Source organism: Puma concolor, chromosome A2 (genome assembly GCF_028749965.1).
Source record: "Puma concolor isolate L17-30 chromosome A2, mPumCon1.1.hap2, whole genome shotgun sequence".
In the NCBI taxonomy this organism is placed as follows: Eukaryota; Metazoa; Chordata; class Mammalia; order Carnivora; family Felidae; genus Puma; species Puma concolor.
This window is the reverse complement of record NC_141668.1, coordinates 100,746,153-100,762,170: the sequence shown is the minus strand read 5'-3', so window position 1 is coordinate 100,762,170 and position 16,018 is coordinate 100,746,153. Positions and strand designations below refer to the sequence as shown.

Here is a 16,018-nt window from a genome sequence, read left to right as displayed (position 1 = left end):
AAGTCATGTTTACCAGTATTTTATTTCTTCTTTCTGCTGAGTAGTGTTCTATTGTGTGTATAAACCACAACTTATTAACTCATTCTCCTGTTGATGGATATTTGGGTTGTTTCCAGTCTTGAGGTCATATGAATGCAGCTGCTATACACATTCTTGTGTTGGCACTGTAAGTCTGACTCCTAATTCCTGTTTAAGTGCTCTGGATAGCCATTCTTCAGCTTCCTGGTGTGAGAGGCAGTGGGACAACAGCAGCAGGAGGATGGGCTTCCTTATGGCATAGCCTTAGTGACAGTCTACGAAGTAACATCCTTCATAGTAGTAAGGACTCATATTTCCTGCCATCATTCCAGGAGGCCTTGAAACTGCTTCTTCCCAACAACCTTCCAAGTACCTAATTCCTGAATTAAATCTATGACTCATTAAAGTACTTGGAGTGATTTCTGTCTCCTGTTCCAAATCCTGAATGACACAAGCAGTAATTTCAAATTTGCCCTTCAATGGGCAAAATGTTCTGTTATTTAAATATTTCTAGTAATTAGCCCTGCTTCTTAGGACTGAAAGCTTCTGAGTCTGGTCTGAAAGCAGGAGGATGGTAGAAAGCACTGATAGTTTGCAAAACTGTGGGTGTGGATCTTTGCAGATTGTTTTGTATTTAGGAAATTATTATCTTCTCTAATATCAACAAAGTCTCTGAAAATTAATGTTTGTCCTCAGAAGATTATGTAACGTGTGTGTGTGTGTGTGTGTGTGTGTGTGTGTGTGTATTTAAGCAAATTGATGTGGGGATGTTGGGGTTCAGAGTGAACGGACAAGAAGGAATTTTTGAGAGGTCTTTGGTCCCAAAAGGTGTTTTTATTAAAGTACAGGGACAAGACCAGTGTACAGAAAGAGCTGCACGGGGGTTGTGACAGGTGACTGATTATATACTTTCAAGTTGGGAGGGGGTTAGGGATAGCATAAGTCTCTAAGGAATTTTGAAAGCAAAATTTCCAGGACCTCGAGAGGGCTAGCTCTTGTTAGGAAAGAGTCATTTACTACTGTCTAGTAAAACCTTAGTCATGAGACCCTTCAGATGTACATCAGTGGGCCATATGCTTGGAGGATGATTGCTAATATATATTTGGGGTGGGGAGATAAAGCAAGTTTCCAAAGGAATTTTTATATGTTAAAGAAGATTTACAGGATCTTGGAGTCTGGGATAATGTTAAGGTAAGATTGCCTTTTGCCCATAGTAAAGTATTAACATCGAGGTAGTTGAGTTCCTAGAAGAAGGTCACTCTACCTGTCTCAAGGAATTGTCAATAGGTTGTAAGTTGTAAGGAGATTTAGTATTTTTTTTCTTTTGCCTTTGTTCTCCACATCACACACCATTTTCTATTAGTTGACTGAGCATTGTTCTGCTGAAAGTTCCTCCCTTACAACTTGATATTGCTATAGTTTGATTAAATCAGATTTAGGAAACATACTGATGTGGTTATCACACTATAGGAATATACTTGTGGGTGAGGAAATAGATCCCAGGGTGACATTAATTCCTGGAGTAGATAACTTAGTCTGGATTCCCCCACATACATTAGATGCAGTTAGTTTATTTGGAAAGAGGATCTCAGGAAACAGAGCAGAAACAGGGAAGGGAGAAAAGTCAATAAAGGGTGTATTTTTGAGCTGTAATTACTGTAGGCAAGTGGGGCTCAACCCATCTGGCAGGCCTTTGAGAAACTAAGTAGTAGACATGTCTAAAAAAATGCCTCAGGATGACTGGGGCATGTGTCCATGGGTTTCCATCTTTCATGAGCTGAGGGCCACCCCCAGGGGCTTTAAACCTTTTGCTCTGGAGCATGGGCTGAGTGTCCTTCTAGGTCTTGGCAGAAAGCCTGTGAGACACTGCTGGTGGAAATCTGATGATCCCAAGACATCAGCAAATTGTAGAGTTAGGGATGGAGTTTCCCTAGAAGTGGAGATTCATGCTGAAGATGTTTTGGGGAAGGAAGCCAAGTCCTCAGGACAAGGAGCTAGGCTGGGAACTGGGAAGTATCCTAAGAGAATCTCTTATAAAAGTTTATCATATACTTTATTTTCCCAAGAAAAATGAGACTAATTGTATTTCCCAGTAGTGCTCAACATTTAAATATTCTCTAGATAGCATGAAACATCTACATAACAGTTATCTAAATTCATCTACTTGTTCATATTTTGTCACATTTTCATTAGCTGTATGTATTGTATCTATTTGTATGTGTTCAAAGTGTATGGTTTATATAACATAAATATATTAATAACAGAAATATATTTTGTATATAGTTTATATATAATTTTTATAATTTATATAATAAAATATATAGAGATATAAAACAGATGAATGACTTAAAAGTAAGCTATAGACATTATGTCATTTCACTCAGCATGCTTCTCTTAAGAATGACATTCTCCTACAAAACCGTTCTCATAGCTACAAAGATAATTCAAGAATATCATCTAAGAGAGAAACTATATTCAAATTACCCAATTGTCTCAAAAATGTCATTTAAAGCTTTTGTTTTCCTGGATCCAATTAAATTCACACATTGTAACTTATTAAATGTTAGTTTCTGGGGTGCCTGGGTGGCTCAGTAGGTCAAGCCTCCAACTCTTGATTTCAGCTCAGGTCATGATCTCAGATTTGTGAGTTCAAACGCCACGACATGTGGGGATTCTCTTGAGCTTAAGATTCTCTCTCTTTCCCTTTCCCTCTGTCCCTCCCCCACTCTTGCTCACTTTCTCTCTCAAAATAAATAATTTTTTTTTAAAAATGTTAGTTTCTTCTAGTCTAGAACTTTCCCCATGATTCTTCTTTTTTTTTTTTTTAAATGATAATTGACTGTTTTCAAAGAATTCAGGTCAGCTGTCAAGTAAATTTGTCTGACAGTTTCCTTATAAGGTTCAAGCTAAATACTTTGGAGAACAGTACTACCCAGAAGATATTATATATTTTTTATTACATCACATCATGAATTCCTCAAAGTTAGATTTTCCCACTATTGGTGGTATTAAATTGGATCATTTGGGTAAGGAACCAACCAATTCCTCAATTCTGAAATTACATTTTCCCTGTTATAATTAGTAATTAATTTATATATCTGTGGGATGATTTTTTGTGTATAATATCCTGTCCCCACAACATTTTTTCTTATAGTTTTATCATCTAGCTAATAATTATTGTTTAACTCAATTACCACTTTGCAGTGTTGCTTAAAATTCTATCATTCTTTTGCTGGTATTTGTTAATAAGAGTTTTCCCTCTTCTACTTTTTCTCCTTCTTTCTCTATTTGAATATTATGTGTATTCATGTAATATTGTATATTTGTTATAACTCATTATTGTCATTATTCTTTTTGACAAACTGACCAATTTTTGGACAGTGGGAGCCTCTTCCAGAGCATTTAAAAAAAATTTTAATGTTTATTTATTTTTGAGAGATAGAGACAGAGCCTGAGCAGAGAAGGGGCAGAGTGAGTGGAAGACACAGAATCCGAAGCAGGCTCCAGGCTCTGAGCCATCAGCACAGAGCCTGACGCAGGACTTGAACTCACAAAACGTGAGATCATGACCTGAGCCAAAGTAGGACGCTTAACCGACTGAGCCACCCAGGCGCCCTGACCAATTTTTTTTTTATTTATTAAAAAAAAAAATGTTTAACATTTATTTATTATTGAGAGACGGATAGAGACAGAGCATGAGCAGGGGAGGGGCGGAGAGATGGGGAGACACAGAATCCAAAGCAGGCTCCAGGCTCTGAGCTGTCAGCACAGCCCAAGGCGAGGCTCAAAACTCACAAACCGCGAGATCATGACCTGAGTCGAAGTTGGACGCTCAACCGACGGAGCCACCCAGGCACCCCCCCAACCATTTTTTTTAATTATTGTAAATGTTATTGAGAAATACAATAAAAACAGAAAAGTAAATCCTGTGTCCTTTTGGCCTGATCCATCCATCTTTGAAAATTTGCTTGATTTCTGATAAAACAAGATGATATCTAGGCTTCAGATCAGACTCCCTAGACCCACTGTCAGACATTTCTTCAAGGAGTCTTGCTTCCCTTTTGGGAGAAATGGGATTTAGGAACTAAGATCAGGGTCTTACATGTGCTCATTGCTTCTAGGCCATTTCATTGTATATACCTTAAAAAGGGAATATATAGTATTTTTAAATGGTGACATGGCATTAGAGAAAAAAATAAAATCAGAAAGAGAGGGGAAGGATAACAATTTTAAAAGAAAATAAAGGAATAGGGAATAGGGAATGAGAACAAATGGAAGAGTAGAGCATGAAGGTGAGCACAGTCTTCCCCATGGCCACCCTCCAGATGAGGCTGGAAAGAGGGCAGAGGTAGTCTTGAGTTTGGAGGAAACCAGCAGAATGGCAGGAAGTAGTGGGAGGAGCATGTTGCATGGAGAGGCCATGACAGCTGAGAGGACAACTCAGGAACAGACTCAGAACTAACCCTCTCTCCCAACCATACTGGAGAGAAGTGGGTACCTGTGCTGAAGGAGTGGGGTGAACAAGGTATGGCGTGAGAATCTGAAAGGATTACATAACCACGGCCATTTTGAAGAGGGATGATCATTTTGCATCACAGATACATTCATTTGTTCATCTAGAACATAGGCCAGTTGTTCACCAATATGCTACAACAAGGCAGACTTTTGGCATAGCTACTCACTTCACTGTTGAAAGTGTCTTAATCTTTGATCATTTCTTCAGGAAAATCTTTAGGAATAAAGTTATCTTAAGGGTTTTTTGATACATCTTGGGGCTTTGATTCTGTGAACAGGAATTGGTTATGGACTAAGTCACCCTGTTTCAAATTCTATTAAAGGACCTACACTTCTATTTTACTGAGAAATTCAAGGTATAAAGCAATGGTCTTCTGATAGATCATATAATTTTCTTTGATGAAAATCATATTTTTTTACATTTAATTCACACTAAAATGATTCTATACAATTGTTTTCTTGCCCATTTAAGTGCCAAGCTCATTAAGTTTGAGATTTTCTTCTATTTAAATGTGTATAATTTTCCTCTAAACATTGCTTTAGCTGCGTTTCACAAGTTTTTATATGTGGTATTTTCATTACCATTCAGGTCAAACTATCGTCTAATTTTCATTATGATTTTAGACCTACGAGATTTTGGAGTTATCTTTTTGTTATTAATTTATTGACTGTTTTTGACCACATTGTGGTCAGATAATGAAATCTGTTTTATTCCAATTGTTTGAAATCACACACACACGCGCGCGCACACACACACACACACACACACACACACACACACATAAACTTTATATATATATACTTTACACTAAGAGTGGAGGTATTGGAAGTCCAACATTGTGGGAAAGGATCAGGCTCTGGGCTTTCTTTTTTCCTTTCTATGATGTGACTGAAGTTGTATGGTGTGTGGATGAAAAACAAACCTCAAGTTCTCCAGGTTTGGCAAATACTCTTGCTACGTAAACAGGGTACAGTGATGCCTGTCCTTAATCTAGAAACTGGCCTGACAATGCCTACCTCTCCATCATGTCAAAAAAGTTTTTAAGGAGGGTAAACACAAATTTATACAGGAGTTTTCGTGGTTTTCAAGCAAATTGGTTCATGTGGGTATCTAGCTTATGATTTTACTAAAAATGGATGCCCTTGAAGCTGTGTTTTGCAGTGACCTTGAGGCTCTTAATTATATATAAATGAGCAGAGAAACCACGAGGTTCAGGGTTCAGTGGAGGACGAAGGAAAACTTGGTCGAGAAAGTAGTTTAAAGGAGTGGAAGGACTCTAAAATAAAGCCATTTTATGGAGAATGGCTCTGTTTGATGTAATGTTTACATTGGTTTTTATTTTAATGGTTCAATTGAGCCTTTCCTTGTACCAGCTGTAAACATTTTTCAGGGTACAAATATTGTATTACCTACTATTCTATGATGTACCAGATTCAATGTTTTTTACTTCTTTTCTCTGTGTTTGAGCAAAACCACAATCCAAATCATTTCTTGGAAAAAAATGTTTTGGGGAAAATAATTCAAGAGTTTTTAAATTTCTTAAAATTTCATTTCATCCACTGATTGTACTTCCAGGAATAGTTATGGTGAAATAATTCAATATATGAAGAGATACAAATAAAAGTATTTCCCAAGTGTTAGTAATAACATAGAGAAACTGAATATACATTAGAGTCCAAAAATAGGGGACTACCTAAAAAGTTAGGGTGTTTGGGGGCACCTGGTTAACTTAGTCACGTTAGCCTCTGAATTTATGGTTGGTGGGTCAAACCCTGCATCAGGATCCATGCTAACAGTGCAGAGCCTGCTTAGGATTCTCTCTCTCTCTCTCTCTCTCTCTCAATCTCTCTCTCTGCTCCTCCCTACTCTCTCTTTCTCAAAATAAATAAATAGACTTTAAAAAAATCAGGATATTTTCATTAGATGAAACATTACAAAACCACTAAGATTACATTTTGGCAAACTGCAGCATAGCTTGGGAAAATGCTAATGACAAAATGTTTATGGTAAAAGTCAGGATATATATCTATATGTAGCTATATATTTATTTGAAAAGTATATAAATATATTTATATATTTATATATTTATATGGCTCAGTCAGTAAAGCATCAGACTTTGGCTCAGGTCATGATCTCACACTTAATGAGTTCGAGGGTCATGATCTCACAGTTTGTGGGTTCGAGCCCTGCATGGGGCTCTGTGCTGACAGCTCGGAGCCTGGAGCCTGCTTCACATTCTGTGTCTCCCTCTTTCTCTGCCCCTTCCCCATGTGCGCGCGCGCGCTCTCTCTCTCTCTCTCAAAAGTAAACATTAAAAAAAAAGATAACAGCAGATAAATGATGGTGAAAGCTTTCACATAATTGCTAAACATTTGTTGATGGAACAAAAGATATATTTGATGAAACAGTTAAGCATTTAGGCCCCTGACATGTTTTTGGATGGATAATTAGAATATTACCAGAAAAGGGGAGGGATGAGAACATGTAAAAACTGAATTAGTAAAATATTAGACTAATCATCAAAAATATTGCAGTACTGAAATTCTTTTTTTTAATGTTTATTTTTGAGAGAGAGAGAGACAGCTCAAGTGCCCGCTCACAAGTGGGGGAGCGGCAGAGAAGGGGGACAGAGGATCTGAAATGGGCTCCATGCTGAGAGCAGCAAGTCTGATGTGGGGCTCAAAGTCACAAACCTTGAGATCATGACCTGAGTCAAGGTTGTACGCTCAACCAACTGAGCCACCCATGTGCCCCTGCAGTTCTGAAATTCTTGGGCAAAATTGTATATACTTTCTTACAGATTATTAAATAAATAAATGCAAAGTCTCAGTCTTTCATCCAAATTATAATTAATATCACCAGCAGAAATAATCGATACAAAATACTGGCAACAATATACTGCACACAGAAAAATGTTTGTTAGATATTTTATAAACCTGATAAAAGAATCATGTTAAAATCTAGAACTCTTGACTTGGTAGAATTAACAACAAAAAAATAAACTCTGAATTTCTAGATTTTTGTCATGAGAAATCAATTGCTTTAAAAGTGTAGTAAATAAATTTTCCATGATCAATTTTATTGAAAGTTTATTCCCAGACTAACTGAGAAGGATAGATAGTTTCATTTAATTTGTAGACCCTCAAATAGCAGGACTAGTCTTCCTGGAAAGTCAGCAGGAGATCAGAAAGGAGCAGTCATAGGATGAACGTGGGGAGAATGGAACGGGCGTCACTGTTGAGGTGGTCAAGAACCTATACGAGAACCCCATAGCACAGAATGAAGCAGAGGAAAGCCCCACCTGCAAGGAACCAAAAGACCTTGAACAAAGGGCAAATTGACAGTGACTAGTGTGATCTACAAAATGATGGGCTTTTCTTCAGTGATCTGGATCCTTTGTGCTATTCTTGTAGAAGAGACAACATCTGTGCTGGTTATATTCTGTTCTTCTCTGGCCGTAACCCCTTAATTCTACACCTTCTTCTATTCTGCTTTGTGCTTACCCTCTGGCTTTCTGAATGGTTTGGCCAATGAGAGGTGCTGACTAAAGTTCAGAAAGGGAGGAGAGAGAGAGGCCAAAGACACATTTTCTTTCTCCTTGCTTTGGCATGTTCCTGGCAGGGAATGCATCATTCTATGAATAGATTTTCTTCCAAAACTCTAGTTTTCATGCAGGCTCTCATAACACCATTCCCATTGCCACTTTGGATGTTGGCCTGATAGTTTCCCATTAGTATTAGTCTCTGGGTACCTCAGCACACGGTATGTGTCCCTTAATCCTGCTTAATCTCTATGTTTCCTCCATTCAAAAGTGTCTTCAAACATTCCAGCCAACTGTGAACTATTGCCATAAACTCCATATGCGTTCTATCTCAAAAGCATAAAACGATACCAAACCCAAGTGGACTAATCAGGACTGTTGGCACCACTACCATATTAGAAAGGAAGTCAAGGTCACTTGCTCAGGGCAGAGAACAAATTCTTCAAATCATAATCATTTTCTATATGCTTGGCTGTCATGTACCTGCCGTTTTTTGATTCAAAATTGAAGGAGGCTCTGGGTATCTGTGGGAACTGTAAATACAAGACAACTCGTTCTAAATTGCCACCCTCTTGTGCATTCTTTAGAAACCAGCACACACACCACCTCCCTTTTTCATCTAGAGGTAATAGAACTTCCCCATAACATAATGTGTTCTTCTCAACTGAAGAATAATGAAAATAATGTTCTCAAAAATAGGGCATTTTGAAAGGATTCTAGGAAGATGGTAGAATAGGAACCACCAGGAAATGCCTAGAATAGTCAAAAGTATAGAGACAGAAAGCAGAATTGTAGTTTCCAGCAGATAGGGAGGGGGGATGGAGAAAGGGAGGATTTATTGTTTAATGAGTTTCAGTTTTGTAAGATAAAGAGTTCTGGTGATGGGTGGTGGTGATTGATGGCTGCACATCGATATCAATGTACTTAATACCTCTGAACTGTACACTTAAGAATAGTTAAGATAGTAAACGTTGTTATATGTATTTTACAACCATAAAAGTTTGGGGAAAAAAGAAAAAGTGCCAGTTCAGTGACCACCTTTAGTCTTCTCAAAAGCTCAAGGAGGAAAACAGGGATGTGGCTGCCCAGAAACCTCACATTTCCAATCTTGTTTGCCAGTAGCAATGGCCAAGACCTGAAAAAAGGGGGGGGGGGGGGTCTCCACCAAATTTCCTTCCATCCAAATCTCATGCTACTGTATCACATTGGCATAATTCAATTCTTATCCAGAAGAGTTTGAAAAATGTAATTTTAGCTTTGCAATTATTTCAAATAGAAGGAAGATCCAACAGAGGTTGAGAAAATTAATCCAAGTATCTTCTGCAATGATTTTCTATATCTTAGGATAAATAACATTGTTAAGCAGCATGTTGAGTTGAGTGAATTCCAGCAAACCATAGAATTAGTGGATAATGATGGGGCATCATATACTTGATTAGAGAGAAGGAAGTTTTGGCATGAAAAAAGTCACTGGAAAAAATGGCAGAGCAGGAGGATCCTAAGTTCACCTCATGTTAGGGACACATCTAGATAATAGCCACATCAGTGCACCCAACCTGAAAAATGACCCAAAGACTAGCAGGCAATTATAGAAAGGAGGTCCCATCAAAAATGGCAAGAGTGGTGGAGATGTGATCTGGAATCAAACTGCCAATGAGACAAACCACAAACGGGAGTGACATCACAAGCACAAAGAAAGGGAGAAGCAGACCTCACACCAGACATCCCAGGCACAGGTGTTCTGCACTGGGAAGATGAATCCCCATAACATTAGGCTTTGAAAACCAGAGGGGTTTAACTTTGTGTGTTTTTATAACCAGCAGGGCTTATCTGCAAGTACTTTAAAAATCAGGAGGCTTGGCTCTGGAAGATGGGGACTTGGGTCCCCACCCTTTAAAGAGAAAGCATAACAACCCGCTGAGATACAGCATACACGCAGCAGTTTGAAAAGCGCGTGGAGTATACTTGAAGGAGATATATTTATTAATCTCAGAATAGGGGTTGGAGATACAAGGATCTTTAGGAGACTTCAAGAATAAAATATCTAGTGGGCACCACTTCCCTCCTCCTGTCCCCATCCTAGACAACAGGACACCTGTGGGGACCAGTGCAAACACTCTCCAGCTGTCTTGTTAACACATGTGGCCCAGTACTGCTTTGTCCTGTGGATCCACCCTATCCAACCAGCCCCACCAGCTCTGGAGTACCTCCAGAGCAGCTCCTTCCCTTCTCATCCCACAAGTAGTAATAGTAGGGACCAGCACCACTCCAAAGTGACTTCTTCTCTGGGGAGAGAGAAAGATAACTACACACACTAATTTGATTGCATCCCTTCAGGAAAACCTTACAACTGGCAGTACAGAGAGTGCCCTACTGATCAGTATGTCTGCAGCAGCAGACTGTAGGGGCAGGTATCTGATCTGACTGTCAGCCTTGCCCATCAACAAAAACCTCTCAGGGGTAGCACAGGGAGGGAACTCTGAAGTTCAGGGTCACTGCAGTCTGGGCAGATGGATTGGAGGCAATTATCTGGTTTGTGTGCAGACTTTAACCACCAACTAAAGCTTCTCAGGGGACCACACAGGGAGAGTGACCTCAGCAAAGGGACTGAGGACAGGAATCTGGTCTGACTGCTGAAAATGCTCAACTACAAGCCCATGATGGCTCCAGACTGGCCCCTTCACAGCATAGGAAGCAAAACTTTCCTACAACAGGCAAAATGGGTCATTGTAGCTGACTGAACTAAAAACAAATGAGGCCCAGCCACAACATTATGTAACCTACATAGGAGACACCCCTGAAATGTCTAGTTCTGGAGAACAGGGGACACTGTGCTACAGGGAACAAGCCTCTTCATAAAGTCGCTACTTTCAAGATTAGGAAACATAAGTGACTTTCTGAATACATAACAACAAACACAAAGAGTTGGACAAAATAAGGAGACAGAGGAGTAAGTCTCAAATGAAAGAAAAGGACAAGGCCCCAGCAAATGGGCTAAATGAAATGGAGAAAAGCAATATGCCTTATAGATCATAAATCTATCTGTGCCTTATAGTATAGATCCGTACTTACTGAACTTGAGAAAAAATGGAGAATCCCAGTGAGACCTTGAAAAGAGAGAGAGAAAATATTTTAAAAGAACCAATCAGAGATGAAGAACTCAACATCTGAAATTAAAAATACACTAGAAGGGTGGTGCCTGGGTGGTTCAGTCGGTTAAGTATCCGACCTCAGGTCAGGTCATGATCTCACAGTTTGTGAGTTCGAGCCCCGCATTGGGCTCTGTGCTGACAGCTCAGAGCCTGGAGCCTGCTTCCAATTCTGTGCCTCCCTCTTTCTCAGTCCCTCTCCCCCTCATGCTCTGTCTCTCTCTCTCAAAAGTAAAAATAAAATGTTAAAAAAAAACTTAAAAAAATATACTAGAAGGAATCATTAATAGACTAGAGAAGGCAAAAGAATGGATCAGAAAACTGGAAGACTGGGTAATGGGAAACAACCAAGACCTCCCCCCCCCCCCAAAAAAAAAAGAACAGCAAAAACAAAAAAAGAATAAAAATAATTGAGGATAGGTTAAGGAAACTCAGCAACATCATCAAGCATAATAACATTCACATCATAGGAATCCCAGAAGGAGAAGGAGGAGTAAAGGGAGAGAGAAAAATTATTTGAAGAAATAATAGCTGCAAACTTCCTTAATTTGGGCAAGAAAACAGACTTCTAGATCCAAGAGGCACAGAGAGTGTCCAACAAAATCAACCTAAGGAGGTCCACACCAACACACATAATAATTAAAATGGCAAAAGATAGTGATAAAAAGTAAAATTTTTAAGCAGCTAGAGAAAAGAAAACAGTTCCATACAAGGGAAAAAACCATAAAGCTATCTGCTGATATTTCAACAGAAACTTTGCAAGCCAGAGGGGAGTGGCATGACATATTCAAAGCTGAAAGACAAAAACCGGCAACCAAGAATACTCTATCCAGCAAAGTTATCATTAAGAATAGAAAGAGAGAAAAGCATTCCTAGGCAAACAAAAGTTAAAAGAGTTCATCTCTCCTAAACCAGCCTTACAAGGAAAGAAAAAAATTTCACAGGTAAATATGAATATAACAAAAGTAGTCGATTATTCACTTAAAACTAGTATGGAGGTTAAAGCACAGAAAGAGTAAAATCAATTTTATCTATAAATCAGCCAAGGGATTCACAAAATAAAAGGATTTAAAGTGTGACATTATATGCACACACACAAAAAAGGGATTAAGATTTAGTGCTTTTAGAATGGGTTCAAACTTATATGACCATCAATTTAATATAGACTGCTATGTGCATAAGATGTTATATACTAGCCTAATGGTAACTACAAATCAAAAACTTGTAACAGATATGCAATAAATACAGAGAAAGAAATTCAAGCATATTACTTAGGCAAGCCATAAAATCATAAAAGAAGTGAACAAGAGAAGAAAGAAACAAAGGCCTACAAAAGCACCATAGATAAAGTAACAAAATGTCAATAAGTACACACCAACAACAATTACTTCAAATGTAAGTAGACTAAATGGTCCATTCAAAAGACATAGAATGAATAAATGTATAAAAATAACAATGACAACAACAACATCCATCTACATGTTGCATACAGGAGACTCACTTCAGACATGCAGGTTAAAAGCAAAGGGATGGAGAAACATTTACTATGAAATGGAAGCAAAAAGAAAACTGGGATATCAATACTTAAATAGGACAAAATAGACTTTAAAACAAGACTGTAACAGAGACAAAGAAGGACATTACATAATCATAAAGGGAATAATTGAACAAGAAGATATAACAATTTAAATATTTATGCACCCAACATTGTAGGATCTAAATACATAAAGCAACTATTAACAGACATTAGGGAAGAAGCTGACAGTAATACAATAATAGTAGGGGACCTTAACAACCCACTTATATCAATGGCTAGATCATCCAAATAGAAAATCAACAAGGAAACCATGGCTTTGTATGACACATTGGACCAAATGAACCGAACACATATATTCAGAACACTCCATCCAAAAAGAGCAGAATATAAATTCTTTTTAAGTGTATGTGAAACATTATCAAAAACATATCATATTAGGCTGCAAAACAAGTCTCAATAAATGCAAAAGGATTGAAATCATGTCATGCATCTTTTATAACCACAATGGTATGAAACTAAAAATCAATCACAAGAAAAAATCTGGAAAGAACAAAAATCTGTGGAGGCCAAATAATATGCTACTAAACAATGAATGAGTCAACTAATAAATCAAAGAGGAAATTAAAAAATAGAGAGAGACAAATGAAAATTAAAACAACAACTCAAAATACTTGGGATGCAGCAAAACTATTCCGAGAAAAAAGATTATAGCAATATAGGCCTACTCAAGAAGCAGAAAAAGATCTTAAATAAACAACCTAAATTTACTGCTAAAGGAGCTAGAAAAAGAATAAACAAAGCCCAAAGCCAGTAGAAGGAAGAAAATAATATATAGTAGAAATAAATGAAACCAAAGACTAAAATAATAATAGAACAGATTGATGAAACCAGAAGCTGGTTTTTTGAAAAGATCAACAAAATGGATAAATGTTTAGTTAAACTCATCAAAAAAGAAGAGAGATGACTTAAATAAAATCAGAAACGAAGGAGGAGATATAACAACTTACACCACAGAAATACAAAGGATAATGAGAATATTATAAAAAATTGTATGCCCAAAAGTTGGACAACCAAGAAGAAATGGATAAATTCCTATAAACATATCACCTTCCAAGAATGAGTCAGAGGGCTTCCTGAGTGGTTCAGTTGGTTAAACTTCTGACTTTGGCTCAGTTCATGATCTTACAGCTCATTAATTCAAGCCCTGCATTGGGTTCTGTGCTGACACCTTGGAGCCCAATTTGGATTCTGTGTCCCCCTCTCTCTCTGCCCCTCCCTGCTTGCACTCTGTCTCTCTCTGTCCCTCAAAAATAAATATTTAAAAAATAAACAACAAAAAACAGAAAACAAAAAACAAAAAAAAATGAGTCAGAAATAAATAGAAAACTTGAAGAGACTGATTATTAGCAATGATACTGAGTGAGTAATCAAACTTCTAAAAAACAGAGATCCAGGGAAAAATGGCTTCATGGGTAAATTTTATGAAACATTTAAAGATGAGTTACAACCCATTATCTTCAAACAATTCCAGAAAATAGAAGAGGGAAGAAAACTTCCAAATTTATTCTACCAGGTCAGCATCATCTTGATGTCAAAACCAAATAAAGACACTCCAAAAAGAAAACTACAGGCCAATGTATTTTATGAACATAGATGCAAAAATCCTCAACAAAATATCAGCAAACAGAATCTACCAATATATTAAAAAATTATTCACCACAACCAAGCGAGATTTATTCCAGGGATGCAAAGGTGGTTCAATATTCACAACTCAATCAACATGATGCATTGCATCAATAAGAGAAAGGATAAAAACCATATGATCATCTCAATAGATGCATAAAAAGCAATGGACAAAGCACAACATCCATTTGCAATAAAAAATTCTCAACAAAGTAGGTTTATAGGGAATATACCTTAACATAATAAAAGCCATATATGAAAAACCAACAGTGAGCATCATATTCAGGTGGTGAAAAGCTGAGAACTTTTCTCATAAGATCAAGAACAAGAAAATGATGTCCACTCTCACCATTTTTATTCAACATAGTACTAGAAGTCCTAGCCAAAGTAATCAGACATGAAAAAGAAATCAGAAACAAGAAAACGATGTCCACTCTCACCATTTTTATTCAACATAGTACTAGAAGTCCTAGCCAAAGTAATCAGACATGAAAAAGAATAGAAAACCTTAAAGACTACCAAAAAATTAATAGAACTGATAAATTCTGTAAAGTTCCAGGATGCAAAATCAATATACAGAAATCTGTTGCATTTTCTATACATTGATAATGAAGTAGCAGAGAGAGAAATTAAGAAAGCAACCCCATTTATAATTGCACCCAAATAATAAAATATCCAGGAATAACATTAACCAAAGACCTATAGCCTAAAAATGGTAAAACATTAACAAAAGAAATTGTTGCACTATTAGTGGGAAAAAATTGAAGATGACGAACACAAATGGAAAGATATTTCATGTTCATGAATTAGAAGAACCAAGCAATTTACAAATTTAATGCAATCCTTATCCAAATACCAACAACAATTTTTACAGACCTAGAACAAATAATACTAAAATTTATATGAAGCCATGAAATACCGTGAATAGCAAAAGAAATCTTGAGAAATAAGAAAAAAGCTAGAGGTATCACTATTCCAGATTTCACGATATAGTACAAAGCTGAAGTGATCAAAGAAGGGTTGCACTGGCACTAAAATAGACACATAGATTAGTGGAACAGAACTGAAAGTCCAGAAATAAAACCAGGATAATATGGTCAGTTAGTCCATGCCAAAGGAGGCAAGAATGTGCAATGAGAAGAAGGCAGTCTCTTTAACAAAAGGTGTTGGGAAAACTGGACAGCTACATGTGAAAGAATGAAATTGGACCATTTGCTTACACCATACTCAAAAATAAACTCAAAATAAAGACCTAAATGTGAAACCTGAAACCATAAAATTCCTAGAATAAAACATAGGCAGTAATTCCTTTGACATCAGCTGTAGCAACATTTTCCTGGATACATCTCCTGAGGCAAGGTAATCAAAAGCAAAAATAAACAATTGGAACTCCATCTAATTAAAAAGTGTTTGCACAGTGCACAGTGCACGAAAAAGTAGTACACTGAGTGGGAGATGATATTTGTAGATGATAGACAAATGAGGGATTAATATCCAAAATATATAAAGAACTCATGCAATGCACACATACACATAATGATGATGATGATAATAATAATAATAATAATAACACT

General features: G+C 37.2%; 1 protein-coding gene across 1 annotated transcript in view; it reads right to left on the bottom strand.

Annotated features, from left to right (window-relative positions):
* Window positions 1-7,360: 7,360 nt before the first annotated feature.
* Window positions 7,361-16,018, bottom strand: part of LOC147583370 (uncharacterized) — a 29,823-nt gene continuing 21,165 nt past the window's right edge. Inside the window, exons 4-5 of the mRNA XM_086697062.1 lie at window positions 11,148-11,182; window positions 7,361-7,835 (exon numbers count right to left, since the gene is read on the bottom strand). The gene's annotated coding sequence lies outside the window, so the exon portion shown is untranslated. The remainder of the gene's footprint in view (window positions 7,836-11,147; window positions 11,183-16,018) is intronic.